The sequence below is a fragment of the Pleurodeles waltl genome, chromosome 5, assembly GCF_031143425.1.
Source record: "Pleurodeles waltl isolate 20211129_DDA chromosome 5, aPleWal1.hap1.20221129, whole genome shotgun sequence".
NCBI classification, from domain to species: Eukaryota; Metazoa; Chordata; class Amphibia; order Caudata; family Salamandridae; genus Pleurodeles; species Pleurodeles waltl.
In genome coordinates, this window is record NC_090444.1 from 1,867,196,638 (window position 1) to 1,867,215,441 (window position 18,804).

At 47.8% G+C, this 18,804-nt stretch overlaps 1 protein-coding gene across 2 annotated transcripts in view; it reads left to right on the forward strand.

The window, feature by feature from the left end:
• Positions 1-18,804, forward strand: part of LOC138296904 (cullin-9-like) — a 360,394-nt gene that overhangs the window by 190,925 nt on the left and 150,665 nt on the right. The window lies entirely within an intron of this gene.

The following is an 18,804-nucleotide window of genomic DNA, read 5'->3' on the forward strand; positions in this document are numbered from 1 at the left end:
GGTGAGTGAGCGGAAACCAGGTGTAACCGGAGCCTAGGGGTGCTGTGCTTCAGCGTAGCTCATGATGAGGTGAGTGGTTGATTGTCTACCGCACTGTATCAGGAATCAGCCATCTCCTGTTGTGCCCCGGTTGGACTGATGTAGACATTGAACCACGCCAGTTACGCAGCTGCACAAGAGCTTCAAGAACCACACGCTTGAAACCCAGCTTGTGCGCATAAGAAATGTTGGGCAAGAAGTTAGTTTTTGTTTGTATTTCCTTCTTTATAATTATTTTATTACTGTGTAAATCTCTTAATGGTGACATTAGGCCACCATCGTAGTGAGTGTGTAGTTTGTTCACGAAGATGGCCGTGGGGTTGCATCTACCTGATTGGATAATGTGGGTCTCCAGTATCGGATCTTTGATAGATTCACATGCTTGAATCATCTGTTATTGAACTGGGAGTCCCACTGGAGATAGAGTGAGCAGTACAGTGTTAAACTTACACAGAACTTTGACATAGTAACAATAGTGGTCGATTTACATCATTATGAAAGATCAAAACTCAGCCAATCGGAGCAAAGCACAGTATTCACCTCTTCCCACTTAGGCCACCGTAGTTTAGATTTCTACAGCGTATAGTCTGTGAAGGGAGTTCTCTTGAGCTCTGCTCAGTCTCTCCCTATTTCTGAGGTATTTAGCTTTACCTCATCAGCTTTCTAAGCATAATACATCAGACCTTGTCTAAATCTTCCTTGAAAGGTACCATGCGAAACTTGTGGACAAAAGAAGCTCCAGTCTGAGGACCCCCACAAGGAATGCGTATATTTGCGCTCATTTAGCTCATAAGGCAAAAGACTGAAATTTACAGAACATTTTCTACAAAAACTCAGGAAGATTTAGTTGCAAGATTGTTATTGCGACTCTAAAAATCAAAAGCTGAGGATATCCAGCCTTGTAAGGAAGAAGGTGAAATCTACACTAGCTCATTTGGAAAAGTTTTTTTTTTTTTTTTAAAAGGGTCCATTCATGCTTTTAACATCCTTCAGAGATAACAGAAACTAAATCCTCAGTCTCCAAAGAACCATCTTTAAAAATAACATTTTGGAAATGTGCAAAAGAAGAGAGCCTGTCCTCAGAGTGAGATTGTGACTGGAAAAACAGTCAGGAAAACATCAGAAGAGCTCTTATAAGCCATCAACTCCCAAGAAAAAAACATTGATCTTTAAGCCATCAAAGAAAGACTGGTCCCCTCTTCCGTTGACAAAGCCATCATCTGTATCACCTTCAACACTTGTCTACAAAGAATGTCGACAACACCAACGAAAACAACTCCACCAATTATGACACTGTTGAAGAGAACACAGTGAACAGCTACACCGTTCATGAGGTCGACGACAACACCATTGACGCGAACTTCAGACACTGTGCCTTCAGTGACATTCTCCAAGGCAATGCCAACTTCAGCACTGGCTACGACAACGCTGTCAATTACAACGGATATCCAGTCAGCACCATAGACCTCTAGGATAACCCTGAACTCCGAGAAGGATCCGATACTCCAATGACATCAATGCTTGGACATAAAGGTTTGTCTTATCTACTGCGCCGTGTTTTTGACACAGAAGACTCGTACTAAGAAGGACCCTTTGGACCGGCATCAAGTCCTGCAAGACCCAGAGGAAGAAGAAGTATAAGCAGAATCTGTATTTGCAACAGATAAGAGCCGGATAGACAATCAGGACACTAAACGCCCTTACCAGCCTTTTATCCAACATCCGGAGGATGATCATGATGTTCATGATGATGATGGATGTCAATGTGGATTGGATACTTTTGAGCACACAGTGCAAACACCACCTGCAGAGATGATGCATGTGGCTTTGGTCCTAGTCAATGGTCTACGCCTGATCTTCCAGTTGTAAAAAAACTAATTTTGAATCCCACAGCACCAGCAGGCACCAGACCACAAACGGGACCAACTACCGTGCCAGTGTAGTCTACACCCAGGCGCAGTCCAGGAACTCCATCTTCCGATGGGGACGTCCTCAGATGTCCTAAGCAAGGTGAGATTCCTCTCCTTGTTAATCCCCCCAGGAACCAGACTGGATCTAGAGATAATTTCTTAGCAATTTCTCTTGTGTGTAGTTAGGTGGTGTCATGCAGCTCCGTTTTTATCCATCCTGCACCAGATGTGACTTTGGGGCCACTATATCGGTACACTCTTGGCGTGCCAACATCAGTTTCTTCCTGTGCATTCTGACACAGATCTGGAGCTCCATCTATCCTGTTAGTTTGACAGAATTCTTTTTCTTTAAAGTTTTTGTCAGTGTGCAAGGGATGTCTGCTCCTAAAACCACAGATTTTAAACCATGCAGGGACTGTCATTGTCAGATGTCTGTAAATGACACTTATGATGTCGATCTCTGGTGTCTTTGCTCCAAGCATCACTCAGCATCGTTTAGCAGCAGTGCAAAGATAAACCGTAAGGCTACCCATGACTGTGTAGCTAAACTTGCCATTGCGGAACTCTATAGGAAGTCGAAGAAGACCTGGTAGAGGACACTAACGCATTCTCGAAACCAATCTCCCTATTGATTGTGATCAAAGTCACAAGGCTCGGGTAAGTCTGAGAAGCTCACATCAGAAGCCCAAACATGACTCTCCTTCATCCCACCACTCCCACTGTTCAGAGACATGCAACGCCGGGGGTACATCTAGGCCACAGTGTCATTCCTCAACTTTGGAACCAACTCCGGGTCCCTGATCCAGATGTGCCCCAATTTTCTTGGGCCATTACCAATGCCTCAACTGCTTTATGAGCTGAGACTGACCATGAGCATCTGCCTTGATTTCAACTTCTACTCCTGGAGAACAGTCTCCCTCCCAAATTGATTGATGGAATTCTGGCAGCTAGTCATACTTCCTACAGACCTGGAGATGCTGGACACCAGGAGAAACCTGTTGTCTGGTGTTCTTCCCGCGACATTCAGCTTTTACAGGAGCTACAAGACATTCTACCATTTTGTCTTTTCTTGGCCAGCAAGGCTTCGCTTTTTGCAACAGTTGAGGGTTATCTTTTGGCCCAGCGGCTTGTTTGTATCTGCCAGATCAGCCATTTTATTCATATCACCTGTTGTGATGCGATTCTTGAAGGGGCTGGTCCACTTGTTCCTGCCACTATCCTCTGTAATGCCGCAGTGGGACACTATTTTGGTTCTCAAATACCTAATGTATGCACCCTTTGATGTGTTTACCACAAAGAATGTATTTATCTTTTCATTAACTTCTGTTTGGCAAGTGAGTGAACTCCTGGCCTTAACCATCCAGTAGCCACACTCATCCTTTTTTTAACAGACAATAGCAGCATTCTTCCAGAAGGTAGTGACACCCTTCCACGTAGGATAATCAGTCACCTTTCTGGGTTTCTATGCCCCACCTCACTCATACAAGGAGGAGGAATGGCTCCATTGTCTTGATCCTAAGTTTGCTTTCAGTTTTTACATTGTTCGGACCAGAAACCATCAGTGGGACGACCAACGTTTGTTGTCTTTGCAGCAAAAAAAGGAGAAACCAGTGCAAGAAAGAACCATCTCCTGATGAATTGTATTAAGAATCTTCAGCTGCTATGGGCCAACCAAGAAACAATACCCAAAAGCTCACGTGCTCTCTTCACCAAAGCAAAGGACACTACCAACGCACTGTGCAGTGTGGCCAGCCTTGGATTCTGCTCAGGCTGTTACAAGGACATCCCTCCAGACATTCATGAAACTCTACTGCCTGAATAGCCAGGGCCAGCAGAAACTGTGTGCAAGGTGAGGAATCTGCCGTTAAATAGAGTATCTAACAGAAAAGGTGTTACCAACGGTAAATTACTTGTTTGTCACATCATTCACCTCTGGCACCTCAGTCTATTTCACCACGAAGTTCAGATCCAGTTAGAAGAGGAAGAACTAGTGAATAAGCCTCACTGTTCAGCCAAGAATGAACCGCTTTGTGCCCCGGGTGACATCAGACCCTGTGGTGCAGCCCTCTCCAGAAATTGATGGATTTCAAAACCTCTTAGGGACAGCATCAAAGAAATTCATTGTTTTCTTTGTTTTTAAAGAGCCTGCAGGAAAAACTGTCAGTCAATAATAATCATTAGCCACTTCTGGACAGAGGTATTAAAAATCTTGAAAACTGCTGCCACAGTCCTATCAGTTATAGCACACCTAGACAACAATACAGCGCAAGATAAAACTCTTGTGTGCCTTATTGGTCCCACTCTGGCAGACTCAGGTGTTGCGCAAGCTGCTCAAAGGTTCTAGAAATCTAACTTTGTACATCCTTGTGCAGCACTGCTGGACCGAGAAGGCGGGAATCTTGAGAACATTGTAAACGTTTTTCTGCCACCTCAGCCACCTCCATAAAAGCCTTCAACACTTTAGCAATACTCGGTAGATACGACCACTAGATGTGGTCGAACATGGGACCCTATTTAGAATATTTGCCAGAGGACATGGGGGCCGGGGCTAACTCTTTTCTGCAAGAAGCACAGAGGCAGAGTTCAGCACTAATTGATGCTGCTATGGACGTCACTTTCACTGGTTTCAGACAACTGGCTGGAGCAGCTGTGTTGCGGAGACAAGGTCGGTTGTGAGATACTTATGTTAGACCAAATGTAAAAAAAAAAAAAAAAAAAAAAGCAAGATCTTAAACATGCTGTATGATGTGGAAGCCTTGTTTGGGTGTTGTGTGAGGGCCTCTTGTCCATTACGTCAGACACTGAGACAGCAAGAGATCTGTGTCATCCAGCAGACACCCACAGTCCTTTCAAGGAGTATGTGGAAGAGACCCATACTTATCTAGAGGAGGCTACCAGCCTGAAAGGTTTTAGCAATAAACTACCTCACACGTACAATACCACCAACCATACCAACAAGAAATGTAGGACTCCACAATCTACCTCTTACCACAAACTAGCCCCTCGTAGAAAGGCTGTAAACCAATCTTGAAACAGCAAGGGATCGAGAAAGCATTGACCGATTTGCCACATTGATGAAACATCGGTATGCTCCTGTTGATGGAAAGACCTCTTTGCGTTGCAGCCAGTGGGTAAGCATTACGTCAGACAGCTGGGTTTTGGACCTTATAAAATACAGCCCACCCCAGAGACTGTCCAAAACCCTCCAACAACACCACTATGCAAGACGCCCCACCAAAATCTCAGTTTTTTACAAGAGGAAATCACCATCTTGTGATAAAAGGGACAATAGAACTGGGCCCAAAATCAAAAAGGAATTTCAATATTTATTCCTAACTTTTCCCAATAAGGAAAACATTTGTGAAGTGGAGGCTAGCATTAGATCTTAGAAATCTCAACAAAAACCTAAAAAAGGCAAAAGCTGTTTGTGCATGGAAATGTTCCAGGAGGTTCTACAGCTTCTTCAAAACAAAGACTAGGAAGTCTTGTGCCGAGTCTACATTTTGACCGAGTGTGCCTCTTTTCCAAAACACTCCATTGTACTGATGCTCATAGAAAACGCTTATTTTCCACGTCAACAAGTTATAGAGCTGACCTGGTACGCATAACTTAAATTCCCTTCTAGTCCATTGATGCTACCTCTTGTATAAAGTATATAGCTCATCTGTGTATGTTTCTCTTCCATTTAGTTATAAAAACATTTGCTAAGAAATTCAATGCATCCCTTTTTTAATGCCACCTTGGAAGTGGAGAGCCGCAGTTTCGTCAAGCAGCTTGTACCTGGCGGGTGTTTTAAACATACGATGGGATGGTTCAGGGAGTGGGTAGCAGCCAGTGACATGTACGACTGAGCAGCTCCACACAATCAAAGGGGGGAAGAATCTTCTATTTTTGGGAGGTTTTGGCAAGGTTTAAGCTTGCAGGAGTGGAGAGGAACCTCCACGAGCTCAGCTTACCGTACTAGGCTGTAGGACTTCGGCATACTGAAGGTAAGTACTGTGGAAGATGTGGTTACCATCCCCAGAGCTCTGCTCCCTCGCTTCATTGTGGCTGCTGCTGATAAAAGGCTGCTCTTGGGGGCCCTCCCTTTCCTGCAGAGCAGAAGCTACACGGCTTGTTTTACCTCCTTGTCGAGTTGTAATTTACCTTTGAAATAAACGGTACATGCTTAGCCCAGGATGTGGGGAGTAACATGCAAGGTATTGCGCGGCTACAGGGCAAATTCCCCTTAAACAAGGAGCAATTGGAATAACATTCAAATTTACTCCTGCGTGTTTGACATCCTGTTCCCTTTGTCGACTGCATGCAAGGCCACAGCATAGTGCCATTTGTTACACATGTTGAATATTGTACTTTTATAAATGGAGAAAGCTTATGTTCCACCCATCGTTAGTATCATGATTTTGTGTAGCTTTTCAGGGGATTGTCAGATTTGTCTCTAGATAATTTCTTACAAAATTAAACTTTTGTTCATGCCTTCCAACCGGAGTGCGTGCAGCAGTAGTTAGATGACCTTCCATATCATGTCTAGTCATTTTTTGGCCATTGGGAGGACCTTAAAGCTGGCAACACCTTTTTTCTTAAATGGCAGGAAGCCGAGAAAGCACAGGATTGCAGATTCAATAAAACCGAAGTCTAGAGCACCCACTAAATGCTCCACACCTGATTCCCAATAGTATGTTCTCTCCACACAGTCCAGTTCATCTGCCACTTCCCTCAGAGCCCACGGGTAGTAGGTGATGACACTGGTGTAATCTTAAAAATGATGGTGGGTGTGGTATATATACGGTTGTCAGAATTTTTTTTTTTTTAGCTTGAACGTGCTGCTGTGACACACTCATTGGTTGTGTTTGTCTGACTTGACTGATGTGTCTGATAATCTCTTCTAAATGTCCTCTTATTTCGTCTTTACTTTAATTCCAGCTGCAATAAAGCTAGAGCTAAGTTAGCAGTATAAAGTGGTAACATGTCTGACACCTGTTCATGTCCCCTCATGCTTTTTAAGTGCCTTCACATTAAAAAGCAAACTGTTGTAAGCCTGCAACAGGACTGCTGTATCTTGTCATAACCTCTTCATAATGAACAGGTTCTTTTCCTACAGTTCCCCAGCTCCTCAAGGAGGCTCAGTTTGTTGTTTGGAAACTCACACTCTACACAAGTTCTGTCAGTCTTTGGACAGCAAATATTGGGCACCCAAAGAAAGTTCTTTTATTTCTATGAACTTACCTGCTCGTTCTGTGTGTGGTGATTGTACTTAAGCAAACAGCTAGACTTCATCTTCCCATTTGGACAGAGAGGCAAAATGTGTTAACTGCTGCTGTTAAAGATTGTACCAATCTGAGGTCTCGCACTCGGGCAGACAATGCCAGTGCCATCATGGTGAGCTTTGGGTTCCAGTTGTGGCATGAGTTTGACCACTAGGCTACATTGACCTAGATTATACTGTGGGATATGCTTATTTTTCACTGGGACAGGAAGCACCTGAGCAAAAAAGCTGATTTCTCAAGATCTCTTCGACCCTGCTGCCAGGACTGTTCACTCGTGCAAAAGCAGACATGGCTGTAGTCTTCAAGGCCAAGGAAGAGGTAATCAAATTCCTGTTTGATGGTAAGAACCTTTCTGACTCCTCTTCTCATGAGGTCTTGCCGCAGCAAAAAGGTCAGGAAGGATCAAATAGTTGCTTCTGGCCTGTGCAGTAACTGAGTCAGAAGTCATTGAAAAGACCAAAGCTGGAAAAACTCAGCCGTGGCTCTTCTGTCTTTTAAGGCCAGGGCCTCCTTTTTCTTCAGATCTTCTCCTTCTCAGCTCAGCTTCTCTCCACATCCAAAAGGAGGAGGGTAAAAGGGAGCACTGAAATCCTAAAAACTCGCGTGTGCTTCTGTTGTTTTCCTTGGTTCAATCTCAGAGGCTCTTCCCACAACCAGACCCAGATCACTCATCATGTCTGGGCTCTTTCGATGGCGCAGGATGATGCTGATGCGCAGCTGCCGCTGTCGCACCTCTTGCCAATCCAAGAACTCTTCTCTTGGTTCCATCGTGGATCTTTACAGCTTCAGTCCGTTCCTGCCCCACCCAGCAGAAGTTCAGTCTTCCAACGCTGGCTCAGGTTCTGGCTGCCTTCACTGTCTTTGCTCACCAGAACCGCTCTGTCATTACTTCCACGTGCCCGCTCCTGTATGAGTACTTCTGGTGTGTGATGAGAAACCACTGACCCACTACTTGAGCCGGACTTCTCCTAGCTGCTTGCCCTGGTGGTAGTTTTTCTATGTCTACAGAAGATCCACTGCTAATGCTACCTCAAGATAATGATGAATATTATTATTATTCTGTGTAAAGCGCAGCACGTGCCCAGAATTGGGTGTCCAGGCACTAGAGTTGGAAATATACAGCAGACGCTTCATGAAGAATAGCCAAAGATTCAGATCTCTGAGATGATTCCTGATCAGAGCTTTGTTTAAGGAGCCCTCTGAATACAGCCTGGATGTTGTTTGTTCAGGGAGCTGTCAGAATACAGCCTGGATGTTGTTTGTTCATGGAGCTGTCAGAATACAGCCTGGATGTTGTTTGTTAAGGGAGCGGTCACAATGCAGCTTGGATGTTTGTTCAGTGAGCTGTCACAATGCAGCTTGGATGTTTGTTCAGTGAGCTGTCAGAATGCTGCCTGGATGTTTGCCCTCTGAGCTGTCAGAATACAACCTATACGTTTACCCCCCTGCCTTGGCCATAAACCAAGATCATGACATTTGTTACAGTTCTTGTAGGCGGCTTATGATGGAAAGCTTTCTTTCAGCTCGTTGTGAGACAGATCTGATAGAGACTTCCAGTCGCAGATTCATTATCTTAGTATTATCACCAGGTGTCAGACTGGATCCAGAAATTTTTCAGTGGCAGTACCCCTGCGCACCGGTAGGTGGCATTGTTTGGCTCCGCATGCCGTCGCTGGCATTGTCCTTGCCGGAAGTTATGTGCGTGGTGCAAATTTAGGTGACATCCCAGTGCGCTGACGTCGGTTCTTTTCTATCCACACCAGGCAGCGCAGATCTGGAGAGAGCTATCCCCAGTCATTGTTTGACTGGTCTCTTATTCGGTTTTTGTTGAAGCCTTTTTTTCTGAATCATCTCCTGGTGTGGTAGGATGTTCACTTGGAAGGCCGACTTCAAGCCCTGCGGTACCTTTCATCGACCGATGTGGTGACAGACCCACGCCTTGTTTGCCTTTGGTGCCTGGATCACAACTATGATACGAGGACCTACACTGATTGCCGCCCCATGCACCCCAAGGCCTAGAGGGAGCGATCCCTCGAGCTCCTTGCCGCTCAGCGTGCCACGCTGCAACGGTATTCATCGCCGACGAGAGGAAGGTCCCACGATCGGTCGCAGAGCCCATGATCTTTGCTCGCCCTTGAAGTCGTCATGGTGTTTTGGTAAGTCCCAGAAGAAGAACAAAAAGTTGAAGAGTTTTACGACTTTGCCCCATCCATCTTGTTTTCAATTGAATTGAGGGTGTGTCGCCATTCGAGGCCTGGCTCTGTGGTTGAATTGCCACCTGGGTTGACTCTGCGCCTCCCAAAGTTTCCTGGAGCTAACCACGCTCACGGACTGTGAGAAAGTAGCCTCTTTCTAGCCTTGTTACCCCAACTTTTGGCTTGTTTGTGAGTGTATGTCAGGGTGTTTTCACTGTCTCACTTGGATCCTGCTAGCCAGGGCCCAGTGCTCATAGTGAAAACCCTATGTTTTCAGTATGTTTGTTATATGTCACTGGGACCCTGCTAGCCAGGACCCCAGTGCTCATAAGTTTGTGACCTATATGTATGTGTTCCCTGTGTGGTGCCTAACTGTCTCACTGAGGCTCTGCTAACCAGAACCTCAGTGGTTATGCTCTCTCTGTACAAATTGTCACTAACAGGCTAGTGACCAATTTCACCAATTTACATTGGCATACTGGAACACCCTTATAATTCCCTAGTATATGGTACTGAGGTACCCAGGGTATTGGGGTTCCAGGAGATCCCTATGGGCTGCAGCATTTCTTTTGCCACCCATAGGGAGCTCTGACAATTCTTACACAGTCCTGCCACTGCAGCCTGAGTGAAATAACGTCCACGTTATTTCACAGCCATTTTACACTGCACTTAAGTAACTTATAAGTCACCTATATGTCTAACCTTTACCTGGTAAAGGTTAGGTGCAAAGTTACTTAGTGTGAGGGCACCCTGGCACTAGCCAAGGTGCCCCCACATTGTTCAGAGCCAATTCCCCGGACTTTGTGAGTGCGGGGACACCATTACACGCGTGCACTACACATAGGTCACTACCTATGTGTAGCTTCACAATGGTAACTCCGAATATGGCCATGTAACATGTCTATGATCATGGAATTGCCCCCTCTATGCCATCCTGGCATTGTTGGCACAATCCCATGATCCCACGGGTCTCTAGCACAGACCCGGGTACTGCCAAACTGCCTTTCCCGGGGTTTCACTGCAGCTGCTGCTGCTGCCAACCCCTCAGACAGGTTTCTGCCCTCCTGGGGTTCAGCCAGGCTTGGCCCAGGAAGGCAGAACAAAGGACTTCCTCAGAGAGAGGGTGTTACACCCTCTCCCTTTGGAAAATGGTGTTAAGGCAGGGGAGGAGTAGCCTCCCCCAGCCTCTGGAAATGCTTTCATGGGCACACATGGTGCCCATTTCTGCATAAGCCAGTCTACACCGGTTCAGGGACCTCTCAGCCCTGCTCTGGCGCGAAACTGGACAAAGGAAAGGGGAGTGACCACTCCCCTGACCTGCACCTCCCCTGGGAGGTGCCCAGAGCTCCTCCAGTGTGCTCCAGACCTCTGCCATCTTGGAAACAGAGGTGCTGCTGGCACACTGGACTGCTCTGAGTGGCCAGGGCCAACAGGTGACGTCAGAGACTCCTTTTGATAGGCTAGCAACAACTGAAGGACCCTATCTTCTCTCCTAAGTAGCCAAACCCTCTTTTCTGGCTATTTAGGGTCTCTGCTTTGGGGATTTCCTTAGATAACGAATGCAAGAGCTCATCAGAGTTCCTCTGCATCTCTCTCTTCACCTTCTGCCAAGGAATCGACTGCTGACCGCGCTGGAAGCCTGCAAAACTGCAACAAAGTAGCGAAGACGACTACTGCAACTCTGTAACGCTGATCCTGCCGCCTTCTCGAGTGCTTTCCTGGTGGTGCATGCTGTGGGGGTAGTCTGCCTCCTCTCTGCACTAGAAGCTCCGAAGAAATCTCCCGTGGGTCGACGGAATCGTCCCCCTGCAACCGCAGGCACCAAAGAACTGCATCACCGGTCCCCTGAGTCTCCTCTCAGCACGACGAGCGAGGTTCCTTGAATCCAGCAACTCTGTCCAAGTGACTCCCACAGTCCAGTGACTCTTCAGTCCAAGTTTGGTGGAGGTAAGTCCTTGCCTCCCCACGCCAGACTGCATTGCTGGGAACCGCAACTTTTGCAGCTACTCCGGCCTCTGTGCACTTCCGGCGGAAATCCTTTGTGCATAGCCAAGCCTGGGTCCACGGCACTCTAACCTGCATTGCACGACCTCCTGAGTTGTCCTCCGGCGGCGTGGGACTCCTTTGTGCAACTTCGGGTGAGCACCGTTTCACTCCTCTTCGTAGTGCCTGTTCCGGCACTTCTGCGGGTGCTGCCTGCTTCTGAGAGGGCTCCTTGTCTTGCTGGGCGCCCCCTCTGTCCCCTGACGCAATTGGCGACATGCTGGGCCACAGCAGCATCCAAAAACCCTAACCGCACGACTTGCAGCTAGCAAGGCTTGTTTGCGGTCTTTCTTCAGGAAAACACTTCTGCACGACTCTCCACGGCGTGGGACATCCATCCTCCAAAGGGGAAGTTTCTAGCCCTTGTCGTTCCTGCAGAATCCTCAGCTTCTACTGTCTAGTAGCAGCTTCTTTGCACCCACAGCTGGCATTTCCTGGGCATCTGCCCACTCTCGACTTGGTCGTGACTTTTGGACTTGGTCCCCTTGTTCCACAGGTACCCTCGTCTGGAAATCCATCGTTGTTGCATTGCTGGTTTTGGTCTTTCCTGCAGAATTCCCCTATCACGACTTCTGTGCTCTTTGGGGAACTTTAGTGCACTTTGCACTCACTTTTCAGGGTCTTGGGGTGTGCTATTTTTCTAACCCTCACTGTTTTCTTACAGTCCCAGCGACCCTCTACAAGGTCACATAGGTTTGGGGTCCATTCGTGGTTCGCATTCCACTTTTGGAGTATATGGTTTGTGTTGCCCCTATCCCTATGTGACCCCATTGCATCCTATTGTAACTATACATTGTTTGCACTGTTTTCTAATACTATTACTGCATATTTTTGGTATTGTGTACATATATCTTGTGTATATTTGCTATCCTCATACTGAGGGTACTCACTGAGATACTTTTGGCATATTGTCATAAAAATAAAGTACCTTTATTTTTAGTATATCTGTGTATTGTGTTTTCTTATGATATTGTGCATATGACACTAGTGGTACTGTAGGAGCTTCACTCGTCTCCTAGTTCAGCCTAAGCTGCTCTGCTAAGCTACCATTATCTATCAGCCTAAGCTGCTAGGCCCCCCCCATACACTAATAAGGGATACCTGGGCCTGGTGCAAGGTGTAAGTACCCCTTGGTACTCACTACAAGCCAGTCCAGCCTCCTACACTGACTCTGTGATGTTTATAAGTCCATGCGCCTCATATTTGGGCAACGCACCTTCGGACTCCGCTGGTTCGGGAGGGACTCCTACTGGTTCCTTTTTGGCAGATCCACCCTTAGCACCAGTTGGGCCACTTAGATCCACAAATGAGTCCGGACTCGCGCCGTTAGAACCAGGTTGTCTTTCCCTGGTTCAGGTCCCTATGTCAATTACCCCGGTGCCACTAGTGCCCTCTGATGAACCCATCCCCATTCTCATCCCTGGCTCTGACAGGGAGTTGGAGGGGCATCGTCCAACTCTAGTGCCTCCTGGAGCCGTAGTCTCCAGATCGAAGCTTGAGCACTAATCCTATGACCTGGGATTCAGGGAGGGCTGGGAGTGGTCACTGGACCCTGAAGAATACCAGCCCCTACAGCCAAATGCAGAATGGTATGAGGACTTGGAGGGGACCAGTGGACTGGACACTTCGCCAGATACTTGCTTTCTCCCCCTACTGGGGCTATGGAGGTGGTAGTTCCATTTGCTTTGGTGGTGAGAAGGGTGGCTGAGGTCCTGCACCTTCATTTGCCCTTGGTGACAGTCAAGACAACCGTCTTGACAGAGGTGCTTCAAAGACCTCCTCCGCACCACTTCTCCCTTTTAATGACGCCCTTAGAGTCGTCAGGTGTGGGACATGGTTCAAGCCCAGCACAGGGGTTCTTGTGAACAGGACAATTGGCCACTGCCATCGCCCCGCTCTAGGGCACCTCTGGTTCCTCACACAACACCCTACCCCAGATACCTTGGTCATCCAAGTCTCTACCTCCCATGTAAATCTTGGCGCATTCCCTACCCCATCTGATGGGGAATCCAAGAGGCTGGACATCTAAGGTGAGAAATTGTTTTCTTCAATGAGGCTGGCACTGAGGTCTGTGAACACTGCATGCCCTTTGGGCCATTATACCCATACTCTATGGCGCTCGGTTGTGCAGATGCTGCCCCTGGTTCCGAAGGAGGTCCAGGCCATGTTTTTCCAGGCTGTTACTGATGGGAGAGATGCATCTAACTTCACAATCAAATCTGGACTGGATCCCACTGACTCGCTGAGCATAGCCTTATGGCATCACACCTGGCTGAGAACAACTGGCTTTTCAGGGGATGTCCAAGCCTTTCTTATGGACATGCCCTTTGACTCCTGTCTCTTAAGAGACAAGGCAGACTCGGCGCTGGAGTGCTTCAAGGACATCGGAGCTAAGGCCAGGTCCTTGGGCCTTTCCATGGCCCCTCGCCAACTCCAGTAAGCCTTATGCTCTTTCCAGCCACATCTTTATCCACCTAGCAACCATGGCACTCAAACTTTCCAGCCTTTGCCTAGCCAAGCATGCGGTACCCACAGACCTCATGGTTCAGGCAGCCAGGGGTCGGGCCAGTCCAACACAAGCAGCCGCAGTCTCCAACCCACCTTTAGTTTGCCCTCTTACCATCATGGGCATCCAGTGGGAGGCAGGATATGCCATCACCTGTCCCACTGGATGTCTATAACATCACAACAATGGGCTCCTCAGATTGTCTGATGGGGCTCTTCCTCCCAATTATTAACTGCCACTCCACCCATGCAACCCACTTGCTACAATCTGACTGAGGACCTTCTTACCTTGCTTCACAAAAAATAGCCTGCTCTCTTGGCCAAGGGAGCCATGGAGAGGATGCCGACGCTAGAAGTAGTTTGTGGTTTCCTTTGCTGCTAGGAAGGCCTTCAACCTGTCCTATACCTGCATCCTCTCAATTTCTTCCTGAAGGAGAAGTGCAAAATGTGTATGCTCGCTCAAGTCCTGTCTGCCCTGGACCTGGGAGACTGGTTGGTAGCGTTGGACTTGCAGGATGCATAATTTCACATTCCTGTCCTGCCTGCCCACAGACATTGCCTGTGGTTCACGGTGGGCCACAAGCACTTTCAGTTCTTTGTGCTCCCTTTTGGCCTTACCAGTGCCCCTCTGGTGTTCACCGATGGTGATGACGGTGGTTGCTGCTCACCTATGGTGTTCAGGGGTGCCAGTCTTCTCCTAGCTCGATGATTGGCTTTTGAAGGCGTGCTCACCCCAGGCTGTAGTCTCCCACCTCCAGATTATGGCAGACCTCCTACCCTCGATGGGATTCACTATCATCATGCTAAAGTCACACCTAACTCCCTTTCATCGAAGCTGCTCTTGATATGGTGCAGTTTTGGGCTTATTCTCCCGAACGGCGAGACCAGGATATTCAGGCTATGATACTGATGTTTCAGCCTCTATACTGGATTTTAGTGAGACTAACTCTGAGGCTGCTGGGCCTCATGGCTGCTTGCATCCTGCTTGTGACACATGAAGTTCCAGTAGGCACAGCATCAACGAAATCTCTCCGACATGGCTTAGATCTCGGAGCAAACTGCAAAAGATCTGCAGTGATAGCTAACAAGCTGTGATTGGGTCAGCGACTAACACCCCCCTCCCCTCCCCAACCAGATCTGACAGTAGCAACAGGTGCGTCACTCCTGGGATGGTGCGGTTATCTAAGAGAGGTGGTATAGGAGGTTGGTTCTCTATTTTGTGTACAAAAATGACGTGCACTGTGTAGAGAATCCAAGCAACCCCACCTTGGTTTTCAAATGTAAAAAAGCAAAAAGCAGACCAACTAATGTTTTGTTTTTGTGGTAGTGTGGTCGAGCAGTTAGGCTTATTTTGGAGATATGCTAAACATTTGTTGTACTCACAGTATCAATAATTGTGGACGCACTCGGAAGACTAACTCAAGAGCAAGTCACAAAAATAATTTTTAAGACCAAGATCAACAAAATCGGGTAAGTACTTTTTAAGTTAAGATTTTTCAAAGTTTAGAAAATGTTCTGTTTCAGTGCGTAATTGCCCACCATAAGAATCAATAGGAGAAAGCTTTAAAAATGCACATAAAATCAGGCAATGGTCTTACAAGTGCCACCTTCTGTTTTTAGGTTGAGGTCGTCGAGCGGTCTTGTGGGCCAGCCTGAGAAGTTCGGGCGGTTCTTGGTTTTGGCAGGAGCAGCGACGGAAAGTCTTGAAACTGGTGCAGAACGGTGAAGGGGACCACTTGGGAAGACAGTGCATAGATGGACTTAAAGGTAAGTCCGGTGGTGTAGCGGTCGCAAGGGGTTGTGGACCCCTAGAGCACAGGTGGTTTGTTGATGGCGTGGCGGGGGATGTCCGACGTTGGAGGTCCAGTATCCCGGGCTATGGTACGTCTCAGCCACTGGAGGTCACAGTGCCACCAAACTTGGCACACGGGCAGGGTTTGTCCTCCGGGTCCATCTGGTGAAAGTTGGTCGGGCTACTTTGTCTGGTTTGTTGGTCAGTGGCCGATCAGTGACCTGGACTTCACTGGTTTCTTGTCTGCAGGGAGTAATGCCTTCACTCAGAGGGAGGTTCTCGGCAATATTTAGAAGTTTGGAGGTCCTCTGGGTTTCTTAGAGTCCGCCTGATGTCCATTTGACGGCGGTTGTCGAGTCCTGGGGCAGCGGGCAGGGTTTGGTGCCTTTTCCTTCTTGCAGCAGGACTTCTGTTCTGAAGCCTGGGGTCTTCTTTGTCTCTGCCCTTCTTGTGTCCGTCGATTCTGCTCTGTAGGCCCAGGGATGCCCATAAATGCTGAATTTAGTGGGGTATAGGGTGAGTTCCTGGTATTGTTCTACCATCTAAGACAGAGGAAAATGTAACGGAGTGGTCACCTCGCCTGCCTCACCTGGGGTGGCCACTCCCCCTCCTCTGGCTAAGTTTTCCCATCGGTTTTCCAACTCAAAGTGGGGAGAAAACTGTTCCCCATCTGTTGCTAGCAGCTGAGTCAGAGGTCAGATTTCAAAGGCAGTAAAGCCTTTGAAGCTGACCGCTGGTGCAGGGTGCCCGTCTCGGGGAGGAGGTGTAACACTTCCACCCAGGAAAGCCTTTGTGCTTTGGCTCCTGTGAGCGGAGGCTCTGACCCAAGGAGTCCAGACATTTGTCTGGCAGTGCCAGGCTGGTAAAAACCAGCCCCCAACGATGCCAGGGCTGTTAGATGGTATAATAAGTTCACCACTGGCATCATTGTGCTTTTATTATTCTGAGTTGTTTGATATCAGACAACCCAGTATTCATAGAGGCCATAATGTAGCTGGGGAACTCGTAGTGCCCAGCGTATGTGCTTGCTACGGCTTCGCTGTACACTTACTGTGCCTTTATGTTTGGTAAAGACACAAGAGGGGCATATTTTCTTATGCAAACATATGCCCTCACATGCATTATAGCGCCCCCTGCCTTAGGGCTGTAAGGACTGCCAGAGGGGTGGCTTACCTATACTGCATGCAGTGTCAGCGGACAGGGCACTCTGGGTGAGTGTCATGTCTAGTTTGCAACTTTTCAATCCACCTTGCCATGCACTTGTAATGTCAGTCTGCATGGAGCTGGTGTGGGGCCTCTGAGTGGCACAGTTGGTGCTGAAGCTCTGAGCGGCCTCTTTAGTGCCCGTGCCCTGGGTACCAAAGGTACCATTTGCTAGTGACTTACGAGGGTGGCTGAAGTGCCAAAATGTAGTACAGTTTTGGGCGAGACATCCAGCCCCGGACACCTGTTCAGCAGGGCCCAGGGCACTTATAGTTCGAAACCACATCATTTTCCAGGCGAAGTGTGGTAGGCTACCATGTCGAAAGAGGCCCTTTCTCACAGACGGAGATCAGAGGCCTCGGATCTCCACCGAAATCAGAACTCCACATCAACCTACAGGAGCTCTGGGCGATCCTATTGGCATTGAAAGCCTTCCTACCCTTCATCAAGAGAAGGTTAGCGTAGGTGTTTACAGACAACACCGCTGTTATGTGGTACTGCAACAAACAGGGCAAGGTGGGGTCTTCGACCCTCCGTCAAGAGGCCCTGCGTTCTCTGGACATGGCTAGAACATCAGAGCATGTTCCTGGTGGTACAGCACATGGCAGGCTCTCTGAACGCCAGGGTCCACAATCTCAACCAGTGATGCCTACTGGATCACGAATGGCGCAAGTTCACTTTCAACAGTATGGTACAGTCAGGTCCATAGGGATGGATTCTTTTGGTCATTTGGTCCTGCAGAACGTTGGAGTGTGAAATGGTTTACCAGACCCTCCTCCAGGGAGGCTTAGCATGGGTATCTATTCTAAGGTCAGGAATCTGCAGCTAGAAGTCTCCATAAGGTGGACAAGTTAATTACCTTAAGTAACTCCTTATCTGGTAGAAACGCTATCTAGATACTGATTTCTTACCGCCCCAACCATCCTACCTGCTCTGCGAAAGGATTTTTAGTGACAAGATTCATTTCCCCCTTTCAGGGCCCTAGTTTTCCACACAAGTGGTAAGTGTTTTTCGTGGCTCCGCATTCCTGGCCTGGAAAGTAGCTAAAAGAAACTGACGTCACCACAGTGGGGTGGCGCCTGTATAGGCATGCGAACATGACTTCCAGTGCAAATGATGCAGCACGGAATCAGCCGACGCCACCTACCAGCTCGCAGGGTACTGCTCACAAAATATTTCTAGCTCTATTGTGACGCCTGGGGATAATTCTAAGGTAAGGAACCTGCAGCTACATAGAGTCTCTACCAGATAAGGCGTTACCGAAGGTGAATAACTTGTTCATTAGATATAACTCTTCACACAAACGCGTTGGAGTTTAACATGTCCTTTATGGCCCCATGAGCCTTCCTTCCAATCCTCTGGTGCGGAGTGCTGATTGCCTACACAGGTAATAACCTTGAGCCAATTAACTTTAACCCCTAAATAGGGAGTCCTGTTCTTTCATCTAGCTGCCTGTCTACCAAACTTATATATTCAGGATGTTGGGTGAAGTTTGTGACTTGGTGTGTGGTTCCAGAAGTTGATACTCTGTAGGTCACATTACCTGATGTATTGTGGTTTCTCCTATTTTATCCCCAACAAGATTTGCATTGGGGACTATTACAGGATATTTTTCAGTCCTTTCGGCCTTTTCTATGTGTGTCTGACCAACCTTAAATATTCAAGTTACCAGCTTTTCCACATAAATGTTTAATCTATGCCTATTATGTCTCCGTGGGACCTTGCACACCTTTCAAGGCTGTGCAAGGCTGTTCTGTCTGACTCCCTATCAGAATGGTGGGCGCTATCACTGAGCTGCAGGCGCCATCAGTGCAGCCCCCGTATACCGCCTTCTTCTCTGACAAATTGGT